This window comes from Sceloporus occidentalis, unplaced genomic scaffold, assembly GCF_023333645.1.
Source record: "Sceloporus occidentalis isolate IW3139 unplaced genomic scaffold, rSceOcc1.0.p SCAF_5, whole genome shotgun sequence".
NCBI lineage: Eukaryota > Metazoa > Chordata > Lepidosauria > Squamata > Phrynosomatidae > Sceloporus > Sceloporus occidentalis.
In genome coordinates this window covers 114,147,456-114,167,393 of record NW_028316985.1, presented here as the reverse complement: position 1 = coordinate 114,167,393, position 19,938 = coordinate 114,147,456, and the positions used below count along the sequence as shown (strand labels likewise).

The 19,938-nt window shown below is 39.9% G+C and overlaps 1 protein-coding gene across 10 annotated transcripts in view; it reads left to right on the top strand.

Moving 5' to 3' along the window:
- APBB2 (amyloid beta precursor protein binding family B member 2) overlaps positions 1-19,938 on the top strand; it is a 198,729-nt gene that overhangs the window by 158,029 nt on the left and 20,762 nt on the right. The window contains exon 1 of one of the 10 annotated variants that reach the window (XM_089525151.1): positions 15,307-15,562. The exons of the other annotated variants lie outside the window; for them this stretch is intronic. The gene's annotated coding sequence lies outside the window, so the exon portion shown is untranslated. Of the gene's footprint in view, positions 1-15,306; positions 15,563-19,938 lie in introns of those variants that run through there. 10 annotated transcript variants of the gene reach the window in all.

Here is a 19,938-nt window from a genome sequence, read left to right as displayed (position 1 = left end):
TCACCCAGAAATAGTCTGAAACCCTTCAACGCACACACAGTTCTTGGGTTGTGATAAAATTTTAAGATTTCCAGATTCCAGTGGATCTCTTACTTTGGTAACCTAAAATGAGCCTTTCTCTTCTTGGCCACTGTTTGCACCTCTATCACAGTGGAATTCTTCCCATTCTAATATGTAAGGATATAAGCAAGTCTTTCTTTTTCATACAAAAAAGCCATTTAAATGATCATCACCAAAGTGATGTGTTGATGTCAAAGATATACAAATGATGCTATTTCTTAAATCTGTAATAAAAACTACTCACATGCTATGGAATGTAGCATTAAAGGTTTACTCATTGTCTCAAGGTATACAACCGAGCAGTCCATGTCTTTGACATCACTTGGTATAACATTATAGGGCGGATTATCCACTTACAGCAGAAGAAATAGCACAAATAGCTGACTTCCTGGCAAAAGTAACAATGGACCATTGGAACATCTGAGATCCTGGTCAAAAGGAAAATCTTGCAGGTTCTTTGCAAGCTATTTATCTTAAAGTACCACGGGAGACAAATAGAGCGTCTATACTTCTGTAGACTTTGGCAAACAGAGTCAAAATGCATTGTTAAAACGTTCTTTGTGGTCCAACAATCATAAAGGATTGTTATGAATGATTCCATTTGTTACAACAAAGGGCTCATTTTATCTCAATTTTGTGGGTTTCATTGTTTACGTGATCTACTGAAGACGGGTGGGACAAGGACACAGAACAAAGGCATTAGCAGTGATTATAGCCTTTAATTTTAATGTGATAACTTTGCCCAATTTTAACCCAGAAAAGCTGACAGACATACACAAATGTTTTATTAAAATGTTAGAGCCTGATTCTTCTTGGTGTTCCTTTGAGGGGAAGTGACAAAGACTTGTCACTGCCACCATTTTCTCACCTAGGCATTCAAAAAGGTCAAAAGCGGTACTGCGGCAGATTGAGTAGAGCAGGTTGTTGCTTCTTTTAGGGTCTCCTAGGGCAGACAAAGTACTTGCCTTTTGCCACTCTATTCAGAGGAAGGGATGGTTCCTTTTTGGATACATACATTGATCCATGGATAAGTCGAGCCAGGTTTGGGGGGGCAGTTTTTTTAAACTAAGCAAAACTAAGCTTAAAGTGTTAGGTTTATAAAAATCTTAAAAACAGATAGCACTGTAGATGAGAAAGAAATGATTGTAGATGAGAAATGCTTTCCTGCCATATTGATCACATTTTAGGGAAATAGATGGAGGGGAAATCTGAAATCTGTTTGGGGAAAATAAGTGTTTCTGTGAAAGTTTGAGAGACAAGCTGACACACAGTTCTGGAGATGCTATAATTCAAAAAGGAATTAAAGAGAAGCCCCTCAGAGTGTCTAGCTGTGTTTATTCTTTTTGGTTACCAAAAGAGGCAATTGGGCTTACATAATGGCATTCTAAAGCTCCAGTGGCTGGAGTACCTCTTCCTTTATGTCTTAAAGCAGTAAGTCTCTACATTTTCATCTCTTCTCCTGCAAAGCGCTTGTCATTTGCAAACCTACTTTTGAAGGCAACTACAACATAGTTGTGTGTGTGTGGTGGGGAAGAAGATAAGAGTCCAGGTCTCATCGAAACAAACTGAAAACTAGGAATGCAAAGGGGTAGGCATTCCCAGATGGTTTGTAACTGTTGGAGGCTATGCTTGGGTTAAAGATTTGCAAAGAAGGCCAACTCATAAAATTATTCTCACTTTTTAGTTGAAAGAATATAAAGACCTTTTATAAGCTTGATGAAGTACAGCGCACCCTTGCTATATGCAGGGGATCCATTTTGAATCCCCCCATGGATAGTAAAAAAACACAGGTCCTTAAGTCCCATTCTTTTCAATGGGCATGCTCTCCTGCTCACGCCGCTGCATGCGTCCATTCAGAAAGCCAGGGCTTGCTGTCCGCGGAAGCTAAAACCACACCCTTTGTTACATGCCCCTAGGTTTTACCCTTGATTTATCCATGGATCATATCAAAATCCATAATTTTGGCCCCAAAAACCGGCCCTTGATTTATACATAAGGTTGACTTATAGTTGAGTATATATGGTACTTGACCTTATTGCATTTTGTGGTTTTTCATATTGCAGTATCATAAAAGGCTTTTAAAACTGAAAATTTATATAAAACGTCTTAATTAATAAACAAACCAGGTTTGGACTTCTACATATGCAGGCATCTATGTCATATATGAAATTGTAAATAAATTGGGTGCTGTTTTGCCCCAGGGACCGAATTGTAACCTCATATAACTGACTGAGTTAGTCAGCTTGAGAACATAATGGCCAACTGGCTGTTGAAAATGAAGCCTATACAACCTAATTACCTCTTAAAGAAATGGGACTTCTCTTGAGTAATTTTAAAAAAAATTAAAATCTAATCTGAGTGTTAAAATTAGTATGGTTGTCACATGTTGCTGTTGCTTGTTGGCTTAAGGGAAGAAACATTAATGAGACTTTGAAGCTTTAAAAACAAACTGGATGAGATTCAAGATTGGTTAAGAGTTTAAGGAGCATCTCTTAAACCAGCTTTACTGAAGGACAGTTACACTGGATTGTACAAATTAAATGAAAGTTTCAAGTGAAAACAAGAGCTTGGGATTCCTATAAGCTTAAGACATGTACTAAATGCAGAACCCAGGCAACAATGACAGCAATAAAATCTTGTAATGACAGGCATTCTTGCAGTGGCTCATTTTTAGATTTTACCCTGTTGCAATGTCTGGGATTGTGGCCCGTGTTTTTTATAGAGTGTTCAGATTAGAAATGAGGCTCCAGTATAGCTGGACAGTGCTTAATGTTTCTATTTCAGTGCCATTCCTGTCAAATAGTGTCATGTGTGTAAAACAGTAAATCCTATTTTAGTAGTGTCTGAAATGGGACAAAAAAAAATTAGACATAGGAGTTTATCAAATGGGAGGAATTTCTCTTAAATTCGAATGAAAAGAAAGTGGGGCCAGAACACATTCACTTAAAGTCGCTAGTTTCGCGCAATTACGTGAATACACATTGCATTCGAACTGGCTCCCCATTGCCCGAAAATTGCATGCCATTGCCCGAATTTGCATGTGGCAGTCTATCATGCAATAACATGAAACCACATGATTGCATTCAGACTGACTTCCCATTGCTCGAATTTGTGTGTAGTGGGTTATCACGCAATAACGTTAAACCCCATGATTGCATTCAGATTGCCATCGGATTATACTTCCAATTTCCCTTGTCTGATAAACTCCACTCTTATTACTCTAGGAAAAGAAAAACTCTTGGAGGTTAGATTCCTCTATAGCAATTGTTCACCATGAACAATGGTGGATCATTCATTTGTGTCAAATTCTGTTATACTAGATGGGGGGGGGATAAGATCTAATGATTTAGGTAACAAATAAAGCAATAGAAATCAATATCACATTTATCTGGAATTATGCTGCTTTATATTTGATGATTTTGAATCACTTTTGTGTGGTGATGCTGGTGGACTCAAGCCAAAATTTAATGATTATGTAAATCAGTGCCTCCTTATGCGAACTGACCACACAATCTCGATGATGTATACAATTTTGGTACCCCAGAAAAGGACTGATTTAAGACCCAGTTTTAGGACTGGGTCTTAAAATCCCTAAGAAACTAATAAACAATGGATTTTTGTGGGTTTTTCGGGCTATGTGGCCATGTTCTAGCAGTTTCTTTCTGACGTTTCGCCAGCGTCTGTGGCTGGCATTGTTTACATAATAAACAATGATTGGTGACATACATGGGTATAAGTCGAGGTCCTTTGTGCATATGAGTGGTTAGGATTTTTTTTGATAGTAGCTAAGGATCTATTTGGTAGATGGTTGCACAACATCCAAAACCTCTCTGCCAAAGGCATGTCTCAAGCTCTGGGGGTAGTGGTGCTGTAGCCATTCATTGTCTATGGTGCCTACACAGGCAACTCAAGAAGTGACCCATCTTGGCTGCAATTGTAGCTGCAGGGAATAAAAACATGATTGCTCTCATTTTTCTTCCCCTTGCATCCAAGATGAGCAGTTTTTTGGTTGCTTAAGTTAACTCCCATCATGGAGATCAAATGGAACACACATTGGCTGAGATTGTACAATTGCAACTGCAGCCAAAGAGAAGAGAAATAGGGGTTTTCTCCAGGATGGAAAACAATATAATTTTTTCTTTCCCTCACAACAACGGAGATGATCAGCTTTTTTGGTTACCTGAATAGCCTCCATATTCCCTCCATATCAGCCACTGAATAGATGAAGTAGCAGCCCACATAGGTAGAGCTGTGCAGAGCTGTCTGTTATGTTCAACATGTCTGATACAAGATAAGAGCCAATGTGTACACTATTTCATATATTACAAAATGGCATCTTCGCTCTTAGATGAGGGAACTTTCATGATACCCATGTTTTGTCAAACATATGTTCGTTACATCCATACTTTAGGTGTATACTAGACCTATACAAATACATACCTGCACAATCTTAACTACACTGGCAAAGTTTTGTGAGCTGCTTTTGATTATAATTTCTTTAGAAAGGCAATTTTCAAATTAATGGAGTAGTTATACTTACTTTATTTTCTCATTTCTTTTTGCAACAAATCCCAGCTTGTGGCTTCCAGTTGAAAAATGTTGATGAAATAATTGGCACAGCACTGTTACTAGAAGCCAAAACAGCTCTCTTGTTTTTCCCCTAAGATCACTGTCTTACACTGTATCACACAGATAGTCCATCTAGAGCAGTATTGTCAACTTTAATGGACAGCAGCTCTCCAGGTTTTTCTGACAGGATTCTTTCTGGAGACTTCTAGGTGGGTTACAAACCGCTGCTTTGCGGCGGTCTCCCGGCGCTGCTGTTTGCTCCGCGAGGGAGTCGCAGCAGCCAAACCGCGCGACTCCCTCGCGGAGCAAAAAAGGAACTCCAAAATGGAGCTCCTTCTCGCGGCGCGGCTATGACGCCGCGACACGTGCGGAAGCACAGCATCCGCTACGTAAAAATGGCAGCGGCCGTCTGGAACGGCCGCCGTCATTTTTTACGCACAGAGCGCGTATTAGGGTTAGGGAGGTGCGGAAGCACCGCACCTCCCTAACCCTAGTACGCGCTCTGCACGTACTTTAATGGTGGTGTGTAACCCGCCCTAGTGTCCTGTTGATCTCCTATCCAAGGACTATGTAGTCCTAACTTTGCTTAGCTTCCAAGATCAGAAAAGAACAGGATGCTTAGGGTAGTATGGCTGACTCTACCTATGCAATTGTTTTATTCTCTCTGTGTATGTGCACCTTCAAGTCCCCTGTTGATATATGGTGCCCCCGTGAATTTCATAGGGGTTTCAGGCAAAGAATACTCAGAGATGGTTTTGCCAGTTCTTTCCTCTGAAATATAGCATCCTGCACCTGTTTTTCATGGGTGATTTCCCATCCAAGTACTAACTAGGGCTGATCATGTTTAGCTTCCAAGATCAGTTTATTATACAATGACACTATATTCTTTCTTCTGCACAATATTTGGGGTTGTACTAGAGGCTTAACAGTTAACAGTTTGTGTGTACCTGTAGGCAGAACATCTGGAGACTCTCATGTGTACTGACAGTCATATGTGTGGACATATAGTTTTTCAAATATAACTGGTAGCCAATCAGACAGGATGATAATCTGTGATAGTATATCTCTGTTAGGAGGATAGAAGGAGGAGGAAGGTGGGAGGAAGGGCTGAGATATTTTTAAACCCACAAAGCACTGAATATAACATGGAATTGAAAGCAGAGCAAAGGAAAGACGCTACCCTCTCTGGGAGCTGTTGACTGGCTGGCTGGCTAAGGGGAAGGGGACACCCGCTCTACCGTGGCTGTATCCAATCACACAGCTGGGTTCACTGAGCGAGAAAAGAACGAGAGTATCTGGCTGAGGAGAGTTGCAACTGACAGGATTTGGTCCAACTTAATACAAAATGAATGAGCAGATGCCCCCACCACCCCAGGGGTATTCAACCCATGTCACCGAAGTAGGAGTATATGGCTGAATAGAAAGAGCCCTTTGCACTGTCAGATGTCTGTGCAAATGTTGAAGAGGGGAGGCAGGCAGGGCTCAGAGAGTTGGGGCTGATGATTCCTGACATGTGCTTGGCATGACAAATCCCTGTTTGCTGCCGTAAGGAATAAGGTAAGAAACTTAAACTTAACAGGAACCTCCTCTGTCGGTCTTATGCAGATACAGGGATTATAAACAAGGCAAGTAGCCTTTTGTCTTCTGCAGTACTTGCCTTCTATAACTATGTACATCGGGAGCTGCTTTTCATTTATTTAATGATCCAGTACAGCTTTCTCGAAGGCGGATGTCAGCTTGGAGTGTTGAAATGGTAGGTTATATCTCTTGTTTTACAAGAATGACACTTAACAAGATTTGGAAAGAAGCAGCAGCTCCAATGGCCAGATGAGAGTTACGCTGTAAGTACACCACCTGCTTCTTTATTCCCCTTTCTGATTTCAGAAGCTGGCTGTAATAAACTGATGAACTGTAGCAGACCGAGACCCATCTGACATTCAGCTGTTTTTATTGTTCACTATTTCTCGCTCAGATACCTGCTGTTCTTTGGCTGTAGTTACCAGCCTCATATATTCACTTGCCTAAATTTGCAGTTTTGTACAGCTGGGCTGCAATTTGCTCTTAATCACAGTACTGGCTGGAATGGACAAGAAATTACTCAGTTGACAATTTATTTTCTGAAGATGATGTAAAAATTAATGGGGGCATTAATATTTTCCTGTCTAAAAAAGTTACCATCACATATTAGATTTTATGTTCTTATTTCTAATTCATAAATTTTGAATTAAATTTGTTAAGCATGGAGCAAAAATCAACCTTTTGAAAAGACAAATAATCTAATTGTACCATTATTATGTATTTTTGATAACTGGTAATTATTGAATTATTTATCTGTGTTTTAATTATGGAATTACTGGTATGTGAGAAATAGGACCTTTGGAAGAAATACCATATTTTCTTTAACAGAAGAAAACCTTGCATGATTGAAGTGGTATTTGCATTAGTTTTGGATCAGTAAGGCATTTCTGATTTGTTAATCCTTTTTGTATCTGCTGAGGAAGGCTTAAGGAGGTACAGTTTATTGACTGGTTAACTGATGTATAGCTAGGAATTCTCATTAAATTGTAGGAGAGGGGAAGTAAAAGCCCATCAATCTTTTTCTTTTCTTTCTAATCACTCACCACTTCCATTCTTCAACTTGGGCTACTCTGACATGTGTTGAGGAACCTCTTTGCTTTGCCTATTGTCTTTGCTGTTATATTTGCTTTCTGAGTGTAAAAGAATATTAAGTGCTTCTCAGTTATTGCTCTACTATAATAAAAACCCACAGTAAATTGCATTATCTTAGAGCAATGGCTTTAATTACGTGTTTATACTGGCTTACTTCACCATTAACATAATTTTAACAACTGGGGAAGATGGACTTTTTATTATTCATCCCTGAAGCATTTCTTAGAAGGCAAAAGAATAGTAAATTATTTAGCCTGGAAATGAATGCATTTTCCTTTTTTCCCTAACTTAATCCCTGCGCTCTATATGTTGAATATGTAAATCAGTCTGAAAAGCTGTGCTTGCAATTTATGATCAACAATAATCCCAAATAGATGCACCAAACCTTAAAATATGTAATATAAATTAATGCTCAGAGAAAGTAAAAGTCAAATTAGAACAGATATTTTAAAAATTCAGTTTAGATTAATTTTCTTTCAGCACTGGTGTAAGGATAAGATGAACGCTACAGTTTGTATTGGACAAAATGCTGAAGACTAGGTTATTGTGCTGATATAAATTATTGATATCTTGGTTTGAATAAATTGTTCCATTTAAATTTTAAAATCTTGTTCAAAAGTCTTGTGGTTTGTCATTTGAAAATGAATGTCATTTTTGGACATTTCGATTTCAGCCATCTTCATTTATTACCCACCAAACACTCCATTACTTTTATAACTCTAACATGAGAAGGAGCCTATAATTCCATTGCCAGCAAAATACCTTGTAACTTACCTGTATTGTATTACAGTATTTTATTTAAAGGAAACTGTAGGCCTAAATTCAATTGTTCATTTCAACTAAAGTGGATCCTTTGAATTAATGGAAGCTTAGTAAGTCAGTACTGAAGTAAATTCCACTGATTCTGTGAGCCTGTTTTAGTTGGGACCAGCAATTGGATTTAGCTCTTAATTTTCTTCTACCAGTATGTTTGAAGCAGCCTTGAATTTAAATTTCTACTGACACTAATCCTAAGGATGTCGGTATATGCAGAATACATGGTGCGAATCCATGGTATCACATTTGTATTTATCGTTCAAAGTTTGAAGAAAAAGAACAAGTATCTACATTCAGTAGGAATTGTGATGCAATGGGCTTGTTAATTTGGTAAAAAAATGCTTATTTAAATGTAGGATTTCCCACAGTCCACCATTCTCCCCTGTCACCAATTCTTAGAACTAGAAATGGTTCATTAGCAGTGGAGACAGAAGTGAAAGCATTTCTTTCAGCTTTTTATATAATTCAAATTTAGCCTTAAGGTGAATTTCCTGAAAAACACAGGGAAATGTTTAGCTATGCTTGGATCAGCTGTTTGTGAAATAAAGCCATTCAGCAGGCACTTTGTCTTATGTAGGATTAATTTTGCAAGGAGTAGGATGCCTGTCATACTTTGGCCATATCATGAGGAGACATGACTCACTAGAAGACAACAATGCTGGGTAAGGTAAAAGGCACTAAGGCAAGAGGAAAACTTCATTCTAAATGGATAGACTCAGTTAAGGAAGTCATGGTCTTGAATCTGCAAGAGTATCCTTGAGCAGGGCTGTTGATGACAGGGTGACTTGGAGATTTCTCTCATTCATAGGGTCACCATAAATTAATTTATAAATTTATAAATAATTTATAAATAATGTTGACTTGACAGCAGTTAACATCATGATCACCATCATCATCCTGTCCTTCTCCCAAGACTGGGACTCAGGGTGGCTTACAATATTAATTAATCTAAAGAAAAAAGGGCCAACAAAGTTACCAAACAAATGCAAACAGAGCAAATATAAAGGAGTTTGGGGATGGAAGGGAAATTTCATGAAGGATAAAGTTGTTACACAGAAAGGCAGTGCCCTTGTTTTGCCCCATTGTAGCAACACCCCTGAGTAGGACAGGATGGGAAGAGAAATAAGAGTTAACGTCCTAACCATCATATGTAATTAGAGATTGATTACCACAGGCCTTGAAATCCCAATACAGATCATGCTAACTCAAGAGTAAGTTGTCACTGAGTTTAATGTGATTCACTCCTTTGTGTGCTTTCAGTCATAGACTACTATTCTTTGCACACTTGCTTGGGAGTAGATCCCACTGAATAAAGTGGCACTTAATTCAAAGTAAGTAAGTATTCCTGTTGGTACTATAATGTGAAATTTCTTCTAAAAGTATACAGTTAGACATCCAGTGACCATTCAGAGATGGACAGACTTCAGTGTTTTGCAGATCTACTTTGTGTGTTTTTCCCCTAGACCCCCAAGATCTACCAACCAAAACCAGGTGCAAAAGACACAGAATTAAAGAGTGCTAGTGCTTTTGGACCTCTCAGTGGCATTAGATACCATCAAACGTGGTATTCTTCTGAAATGCCTAGGGGGATATGGGAATCGGAGGCACTGTACTTCAGTGGTTCTGGTCCTATCTCTTGGGCAGGTTCCAGATGGTGGTGTGTGGGGATAGCTACTCCTCAAAAACGTGGATGTTATATGACATACCACAAGGTGCCATTCTATCCTCAATGCTATTTGTCTAAATGAAACCACTGGGAAAGATCATCTGGAGGCCTGGGGAGGGGTGCTCTCAGTATGCTGATGATACCCAAAACTTTTTCTCTATGCCTTCAAATACATCCTTAGCTAAGAATAGTGTGTCTCCCATGAATAAATGCCTGGAAGAGGTAATGGGCTGGATGAGGAAAAACAAATTGAAGCTGAATCAAGGCAAAACAGAGGTGCTTATTGTCAAGGGTCCTAACCTGGCTATGGAGGTTTGTCAACCAGTTCTGGATGGGGGATGAGAAAGACTGTGTTGACAGCCTGAAGGTGTTTCTGGATCTGTCACTCCAAATGACAGTTCAGAGATGTGACAGTCAGGAGTGCTTACTATAAGCTTTGGCTGTTACACCAGTTGTGCCCCTATCTGGAGCTAGAGGACTTAAAGATGGTAGTGCACATGCTGATAACCTCAAGGCTTGACTTCTGCAATGTGCTGTACATTGAGCTACCTCTGTACCAAGTTCAGAAACTTAAGTTAGTTCAAAATGCAGCAGTCAGATTGATTATTGGCACATCCAGGAGTTATGCCATTACTCCAATATTAAAATCACTCCACTGGCTGCCAGTTAGTTTCTGTGCAAGGTACAAAGTGTTGGTTATTAAACCCTACATAGTATGGGTCCATTGCGTTCCAGATGCGTTCCCCAGGGAGCAATTTTCAGGAACGGTTTAGAAGCGTTCCTGAAAATCACCCCCTCTGGGACGCATGCGGAACGCAATGGAAACTTCCAGTGGCGGTGGCAGCATTCTCCTGTGCGTTCTATGCTGCCTCCCGTTCCCATTACGCCCCTTTTTGTAACGTGACAGGCCTGTTCCAGGGCCTGTGCGATAAGCTTAATATTGTTTTTCAGTATCAAATTTAGTGGTGGCATTCACTTACATACAAAGTGTCAGAATTGATGCAGAGTATTACAAGTGATTAATTAACATTCAAGAATTCAGCAGTCAACAAGTGAAATGGTTCAACACGCCATGACTTCTAGCAGGAGCAAGTGAGTGGTGTAATCAATGGAGATACTGTCAGTATGAATGCTGACAGACAGAAACATGGATGGTGGGGGAGTATGCATCTAAGTGACATCATGAAGCCCCATTCTGCAATATCTTTTTGCTTCTTGATTCTTCATGCTCTGCTATTCCAAGAAAAGGAATGCAGTGGGCCCTTCTTTTACGCGGGGATCCATTCCGGACCCACCCACCCCCCGCATAAAAGAAATAACGCGTGTGCTCAAGCCCCAGTACAAGTAATGGGGCTCGTGCTCGCAGTGGCATGGGGTGCACTGTACAGTTTACCAGAGTAAACCTATCAATTAAAACATTATTATCAACTCAGTCTGATTGTTTTTAAATGTTTGCCAATTCTAACCAAATATTCAAAGTACTGTATATACCCTGATGCGTTGAGTTAGGCTAGGAAAAATATGTATTAAAATAATGCTACAGACAATTGCCAGATGGTGCTTATAGATTGGCAACCCTGTTCTGAGTGCTTCCTCCATGATGTCATGCTTTGTGTTGTTGCACTGATGTAGAACTAAGTGCTAGTCCAGCCACAGTCATATCAGGTTGTAAAAAAGAGCATCCAGGGAACCATAACTCCCTCCCTCCTTCCTCTTTCTTTCCTTTCTTTTCTCCTCATATTATTGTCAGCTTTGTGAAGCAGGAATAAAACAACAATGTTCAGAACTCTGTATATACCACAATTCTGTATAAGCTGAACAGTGATAATATGGCACTGAACATGGAATTGAGCTTTCTGATAATACAAAGTGTTGGGTTTTTTTACATTGTCATGACTATATGATCATGAATATATGTTTGACGGTGTATCCAATACCCTACAGACACAGGCATGTCTCAATGATGAATAAGACTTCCAGGGTCCAGAATGAGATTTCAATGCTTTACATGGCTCCCTGCCCTTCCCCATTTTTGTCCAAAACAGAAGAACACGCAAAATTAAGTAAAATGCTTGCTTTTCATATTACTTGCAGGTTGCAGAATTTAGCTTTGAATAAGGCAAAATTTGAATTACCTTGGCATAAAGTCTGAAGTTATTAGAAAACAATTATGGTTTTGCTTGAATCTTTTGAGGAGATGATGACGATGATGATTTCAGGATAAGTGTAGGCAGCTGCAGTTGAACTGTAGCCCCCAGCATTCCTCATCATTGGTTATGGCGGCTAGGGCTGATAGTTGCAGGCTAGCAACATCTGTGGGGCCACACTTTACTTACCCTGCATTAGGACTGGTGTTTTAAAGTAAGTTGGGTGTTAGAGGAAAGATATATCTAAACTTGCCTTCTCCTTCTGCACTCTATCAGCCATCCATATTCTAAATGCTTTATTTCTTACTTAGATTTTAATTTGGAAATGATGGTGGCATCATTCTGAAGTCTTAATTTCACCTTGAAGCAAAGTTGTTCCTATGAAATACTGTCAAGAACCTGAAAAAATACATTGCAAACAACAAAGCTTTTGAATTCACTAATATTCCACCCAATTTTGGTTTAAATGGCATTTGTCATTGTCAATATTTATCATTGTAGGACTTAAGGAGAAATTACTTTAAAGATAACTTATTTCAATTTTACTCTGAAGAAGTTGCAAGGGCTGATTCTGTGGCGGGTTACAGACTGCCGAAAAGCGGTGTCCTGTACCCGCCAGTTTCCCTGCTGTATCGGGGCCTCAGCTGCCAGACCGGCAGCCTCCGAGGTCCCGATCCGCCGCTTTGCTGCAGCCTGGAAAGGGGTGTCCTTGGGGCTTGAAGCCCCAAGGACACCCCGCGGCGGCAGGGAGAAGGAGAAAGGGGACGCTTGGCCCCTTTCTCCTCTGCGTCGCTGGGTGTAGCCATCTGAAGGCTGCGCCCAGCAACGCAAAGCCAGGAAGGAGCTCCGAAATGGAGCTCCTTCCGGGGTCGCGGAAAGGGCTCCATAGGCGCCCTGGCGCAGCCCCAGTATGTCACAACTGCACCGCCTTGTTTGGAGGCGGCACGGTCGTGACGTAGTGATGGCGGCGGCCGTGTGGAATGGCCGCCACCATTTTCTACGCGCAGAGCGCATACTAGGGTTAGGGGGTGTGGAAGCACCGCCCCTTCCTAACCCTAGTACGCGCTCGTCGCATACTTTAAGACCCGTTTGTAACGGGCCTATGATTCTGATCCTGGTTATTACCATACCATAGGTCAGTAGTTCCCAATTTTTTGCCCTCCAGATGTTTTGGGCTTCAGGTACTAGATGTATACCCCACCAGTATAGCTAGTGATGAGCAGTTCTGGAAGTTGAAGTCCAAAATATGTGGAGGACTACAGCCTGAGAACCACTGGCAGTGGGATGGAAGCCAAATGGCAGAATCCTGTTAAAATAGATGATTAATAACACACTTTGGCTGTCTAGATTATTTACATCTGTACTGATGTAATTTGTATATTCAGAAATGTAGTATAAATCACTTGATTGCCATGAATGTCACAAGGGTGATTTTAATATCCTATGAAGGCAGTAGTAAAAGTACATTCCACAAACTGCAAATTGGGGGTGAAGTTTGGAGATAATGGTATGCCGAAGGATATTAGTGAGTGCATTGCAAAAGCAAGATTTCAATCAATTGAATCTCTTTGTCACTGCACTTCACTACATTTACCTTGCATTTATGTTTTTTCCTTGATTTTAAGTGACCTTCCTTTGGTGTAGCTTGTACTGTTTTTTACACTGTCAGTGTACAGAATTGTTACTTCTTAAATTTTACACCTGAAGCTAAAAGGGGCAGCTGATCGTTGAATTCAACCATTGTACAGTGGACCCTTGTTATCCACTGGGGTTTGGTTCCAGGAACCCCTGTGAATAACAAAATCTGTGTATGCTCAAGTCCCATTAAATACAGTGACATAGCAAAATGGTGTCCCTTATATAAAATGCAAAAATCAAGATTTGATACTTGAAAATTATACTTTTTTTAAATATTTTCAAGCCATGGAGGCTTGAATTCATGTATAAAAAAAACGTGTATAAGGAGGGCCAACTGTATTTCATCATCCATTGTTAAATTAGAAAATCAGGTAAAATGTAAAAAAGGTAAATTTAAAACTTGTGCTCTAGGATAAACAGATTAGCACTGTGTAACTGATGGGGTTTTTTTATCGCCTCAAGCTGTTCCTGTTTGGCAGGGACAGTCCCAATTAATCCTCTATTGTATCCCATTTCGGCTGCTTTTACAGTGTCCCAGATTCTCTCTTCTCCCACTTTCCCCTTTTTCCTCATCTTACTTCATTTGCTGCAAACTGAGATCAAAGTGCAAACGTAGTTTGCATTCAGTTAAATCAGCAGTGTGGAGAAGAGGAGGCAGAATTTTACTCTTCCTTTCAGGCTCAGGCAGAAGCAGACTGCTGCCACCTCCATTGGCTTATGTATTTTCCTCATTAATAACCTTTACTATTTTGACCATACTCTCTTGTTGGTCACATGTGTCCCAGTTCTGCTTACAATGAGAATTCCAGTGTATGGTGGACATAAAGAGTTCTCTCTGTGTTTTACAGAAAAGGCTAAAACCAGTCAAATAAAATTTACAGTGCTTATACTGTGAGATTTTTCCTGACACCCCACAACTAATTTTATTGTCCACCCCCACTAGAAGAAATTTCAACATCTCACAGTTGGAGCCAAACTACAGCCAACCAAGGCATATTGCTCCTGCATCACTGCCTCGTAGTTTGCTAATAATTTTCTTAGCCAGACCAAAATAGTAACAGACAGTAGACTTGTTAGCCCCTCTTTTTTTGTTGATGGGGGTAAACTGTACATAGCAAGTGGCTTAAATTTAGAGGCAGTATTTACAACTGCACAGATGACAATGGACAATAACCTAGTCTGCTTCTGTGAGTATTCTGCAAAACAATTGTACAGTATATCTGGGAGATTCCTACAAACCATGAGGTTTAAAGAATATACAGTGCACCCTTCTTTTACGCGGGGGATCCGTTCTGGACCCCCCACCCGCGTATAAGAAAAAGCGCATATGCTCGAGCCCCATTACAAGTAATGGGGCTCGTGTTTGCAGCGGCACAGAGGGGCAGTGGTGCATGTGCGCCACGAGTGTGTGTGCCATTGTTTCTTCGGGGGCGCGCTGCAACTTTTTTCGGCACTGCTTTCAGCGTATGCTGAAAGCAGCGTATAATGCGCCTGCTTATGAAGCAGGTGCACTGTAATAGACAAATATGATATCAAAGTTTAAAGATTCTTGCTTTTAATAAAACTACTAATAATGATGAAACAGCTTCATTGCTGGAGTGTAAAGCCATGATGTTTTTGGCATTGTCTTTTTAAATGTCAACTTCTCCAGGAAGCGCAAAGACTCATGTGATCAGCTTTCCAAACATACTTCTGCCAACTGCTTCCCTTATTTGTGTGTGTTATTTTCAGCCTGATATTTATGTGCTGCCTGCCTTTCTAAATTTGACTGATACCTGTTGACCTCATTATATGTTTCCTAAAATACTTACTGACTTGGTCACAACAGGACTCAAACCAAAATCTAGGTTCAACAGAGACAGAATTTTTCCAGTGTAGTTCAGCAAGAATAGACAAAGACTATTACATGTTAATAGCAAGGATGGAGATGTCCATATGACTGCTTTCTAACTCTTTCTGCTCTGTTTTTCCATGCTTTTCCGGGATTCAGAGAAAGGTAAAAAAATTTTCTCTTTTTTTATTTTCTTCCTGTCTTTCATCAATAGCATTTGTTGCACTGCATAGCGTAATGAAGCAAGCATGTTATTGGGCATCAATTTTCATAACAATAATTTGCCTTATTGGATGAATTTTAGATGCTCATCTTTAGTGACTGCCATCCAAATGTTATATGAAAAAAATAGTAAGATGCAAATGATAAAATAAATTTTCAATTTTCCAAACTAGGTAAGAAATCAGGACTTCCCAATAAGATAGAGCATGCACAATCCCAGATCAGTCTTCAGCTTGATGGCCTTCACATTGTAGTCTTCATCATTCTCATGTCCAGCATCTTTGATGTATGGCAGGCTGGCAGGGGCTGTCCTACATTTACATCTTGGCCTCCAGCTCAACAAAAAGTTAAAAATAAATTGTTTAATAAATCTCATCAGTTTGAGAATCCTAAACTGTAGACATGGGAAGTACAGATGTCTAGGAAGCCATCCTGATAGCAAGATTTGCAGCCACTGGGCCAGAGTTTCTCAAGGAGGGGTAACAATTTGATTGGAAGGAGAGACAGCAACAAGGGCTGACTGGCTTCCTCTTGCTCCAGAGGGAGATTTCCCATTTTTAAGGAAGCAACCTGTATCAGTTTTATGAAGTGGTAGAAACAAGCAAGTCTTTGTAACCTGACAATATTCAGTTTAGTATCAGGGTGTTTTTTTCCTTGCCCAGAAATAAGTTTCCATTTGGGAAGGAATGTTGGGTGATAAAGAGAGCAATACAGATATCTCATTTGCTTCTAAGCATGGGCAGCTTGAGAATGGTTGTACATGAAGGACTAAAAAGACATTGAATGCAAAACACAGAAGAGTTATATAAAAGAGATGATAAAATGAAGGGCACATGGAATGAAGAGCCATTTGAAGATGAACCCCCAATCCTAAAAAATGAAGAAGCTACAATAAGAGAAATGGGGGGGGGGGGGGACCAACAATCAGGAGCGGATGATATTTAAATTAAACTGCTGCAATCCACAATGACAGTCAACTCTAGTGCTAACCAATTTATGTCAATAGACATCGAAAACAAAACGATGGCCAACAGATTGTAAATGATCAACATACATCCCCATCCCACAAAAAAGGAGACACAAAAGACTACAGCAGCTATAGGACCATAGCACTAATCTCCCAAGCAAGCAAAATTGTTTTAAATTTGCAACAGAGACTCCAACAATACATGGAGAGAGAAATCCCAGAGGTTCAAGATAGATTCAGGAAAGGAAGAAGCACTAGGGACCACATTGCAAACATATATGGGCTTAATGGAGTACACTAGAGAATTCCAAAAGAAAATCAGCATGTGCTTTATAGACTACAGCAAAGCCTTTGACTGCATTAATCATGAAAAGCTATGGAACGCCCTTAAGGACATGGGAGTGCCAACACATCCGATAGTCATGAGAAATCTGTACTTAGGACAAGAGGCCATTGGAAAAAATGAAGGCTAGGAAAGATGGAGCGAAGCAGAAAGAGAAAAAGGACACATTCTAGATGGATGGACTCTGTTAGGGAGGTGACAGGTATGAGTTTGCAGGAACTAAGCAGAACAGTAGAGGACAGAGAGTCTTGGAGATGTTTATCCACAGGGTCGCCATGGGTTGAAATCGACTTGAGGGCAGTTAACTGCAACAATAGCAGCAGCAACAAGGTAGAAGGCAGTAGGAAAAGAGGACGACTGCATTCCTGATGGATAGAGTCAATCAGGGAAGCCACAGCCTTGAATCTGTAAGTTGATGATACCTTGTTGTTTGTCTGACAGTGACTTAGAGGTTTCTCAGTCATGGGACCGCCATAAGTCAGAGTTGACAACACCATTTAGCAACCAAAGTATCCAGAATAGAAGTAATCATGCAAATTTTCTTAATTTTTCTTGCTACATATTAATCATGCTGTAAACCACATTGAGTATGGTTCTTAAATTTGTGATTTTTATAATTGTTTTCTCCCTTATGTTTCTTCCAACATAATCTTGAGTATCTTTGGTATTGTTGATAATGAGATGTTTGGTAACTCAAATGAGACTTTGGGAAATTGTTTTTCTGTAGCAGGAAGTTCACAGAGTCATAAGATGAAACTGCTGTTCTTCTTGCAGGAGTTTATTCACAGCATAGTTCCTATGAAGTGACTCTCCTGTTGCACGCACACACTTGTGCACGTACACACACACACACAAATGAGAGTGTTGTTTGTCTGACAGTAACTTAGAGGTTTTTCAGTCATGGGGCCACCATAAATCAGAGTTGACTTGACACCATTTAGCAACCAAAGTATGAAAGAATAAATTATCCCAACTACCTCAACTGTTGTTCATTTGTTGAGCTGCTGTTTGCAGTGCTTACATAACCAGTGGTCTTCATACAATACCTAGTGAATTTACGTCAGGGCAGGCAACTGTGGCCCTCTAGATGTATTTGGATGTTTTAGAGCACCCATTGGCCCTACTCAACATAGCCAGTTGTGGTGGGTGATAGCATGTGTAGTCCAAAAACATCTGGAGGGTCACAGTCACCCACCCTTGGTTTAGTGAATAAATGTCATTGCTGTTGCAAAAATTAATGTTGTTACTAGTATTAAAACTTGTATTATTTTTATTCTGTGAAAGAGATTTGATAGAACTAGATGATTTCTGGTGCATTATGTTTTTGCAATCCACCTTTAAGCTATTTTAAATGTTACATTTCCAGATATCCACATATGTATATGTGTGTGTGTGTGTGTGTGTGTGTGTGTGTGTGTGTATAAGTTTCAGGGATGAAGTCAAAGGGGATTATTCAGCTCCTACCAGGAACAATCTAAAACCATATACTTAATGGAGCTCAGTGGTTATGAAAGTCACTGCTGTTGATAGCATTAGGGAATTCTTCTCTTTAAGCCTCACACTCTATGAGTCACAGCAATACACTCTCCTTGTTGGGCCCTGGAGCAGTGGTAAGGAATAAGCAAGTGATTTTCCTTAATATTCATGTTTCATGAACTTCATGAAGGAACTGAAGGAATATTGTTTTGCTTAAAGTGGAAAAGAAAGTATGGTAGTGAAATTCTGAAGCAAGGCCCAAGAAATAAAAGTGAGATATACTGACTTCCACAAAACAGTATATTGAAGACTGAAAGGCTGTAAAAAGACATTGCTCTATGTACCTTTTGTTTTTCTTTTTTGTTCTAGGTTGAATGACAACATTTTTTAAATCATTTTTTTTCATTCCTCATGCCCCTCAGCATCATCTAGCTTGTAGATTTGCTTTAAGGAAGAATTAGAAAAGAATTAGGTACAAACTACAGTATGCTGAAGAGATCTAGAAAAATAACATTAAATGCCTAAATACACGAGAAATTGTGTATTCTGAAATTCTGAATAAACACAAAATGTGGGTCTAAATCCAGTCACTAAAAGCCATGGTAGAGTCACTGGATCAGTGAGAATTACCTAAGTGTTGACTTACTGTTGAATAGTTGATTCAGTGAGGCCGTTCTACTTGGGCCTGTTTGTTGGATTTAGGCTAAATAATTTAAGTGTCAGAGTGATCAGTGATGACAGTAGAATAGATATCTGCTCTGTTGGGTTCCTGAGAAGAGAAACAATTACATTTCTCAGGAGAAGAAAGTAAGCTGCAGTGTTGCTAAACATGCAAAACTCTTATTTGTGTACAAGAATTAAGGGAAATGTAGCTCTTAAACACAACTGTTGGATGATCTAGGATTGCTTATTACAATAGTAACTTGAGAAGAATGTTAGGACTTAATAATGTGGAAAGCAAATTTCAGACAAGAGCATTAGTGCGAACATGTGTTGGAAGCAATGCCTCTTGCCCTCTTCAGTACCTGTGCTATAGGATTCTCAAATATTAGGGCCTGGCTCTGAGTCTCAGGACTTAGTCCCTCTTCTCCACATGTCAGGGCCCATGGAAGATTCACAAGGCAAGAGGGTTGCCTTCAAAGAGCTAGTGTGTGTGTGTGTGTGTGTGTGTGTGTGTGTGTGTGTGTCTGTATTGTAGTTCACGCTTAATTCTTAAAACACCAGGGACTGTCCCATGTGACATCACCTTTGTATCATTAGTAGATCCCCCCACCTATGACTACACTAGGGGCCATCCATGGACTTTGGTTAGCCCTGACATGTACCTACAACAGCAGAATGTGGAGAAGCCTCTCCTTTCACTCTTGTCTGTTTGTCTGTGTGGATGGCAGGCAGTCTTGCTGATGCAAAAGCCTGTGGATCAGCCTTTTGTATTGGGGTAGAATGCTATACTTCAGAGTTAAGGGCAGCTTAACTGCCTGGGTTATAGGGTCATTGTGTTTTAAGAGAAAGAGAGAGCATATGGGAGAAAGG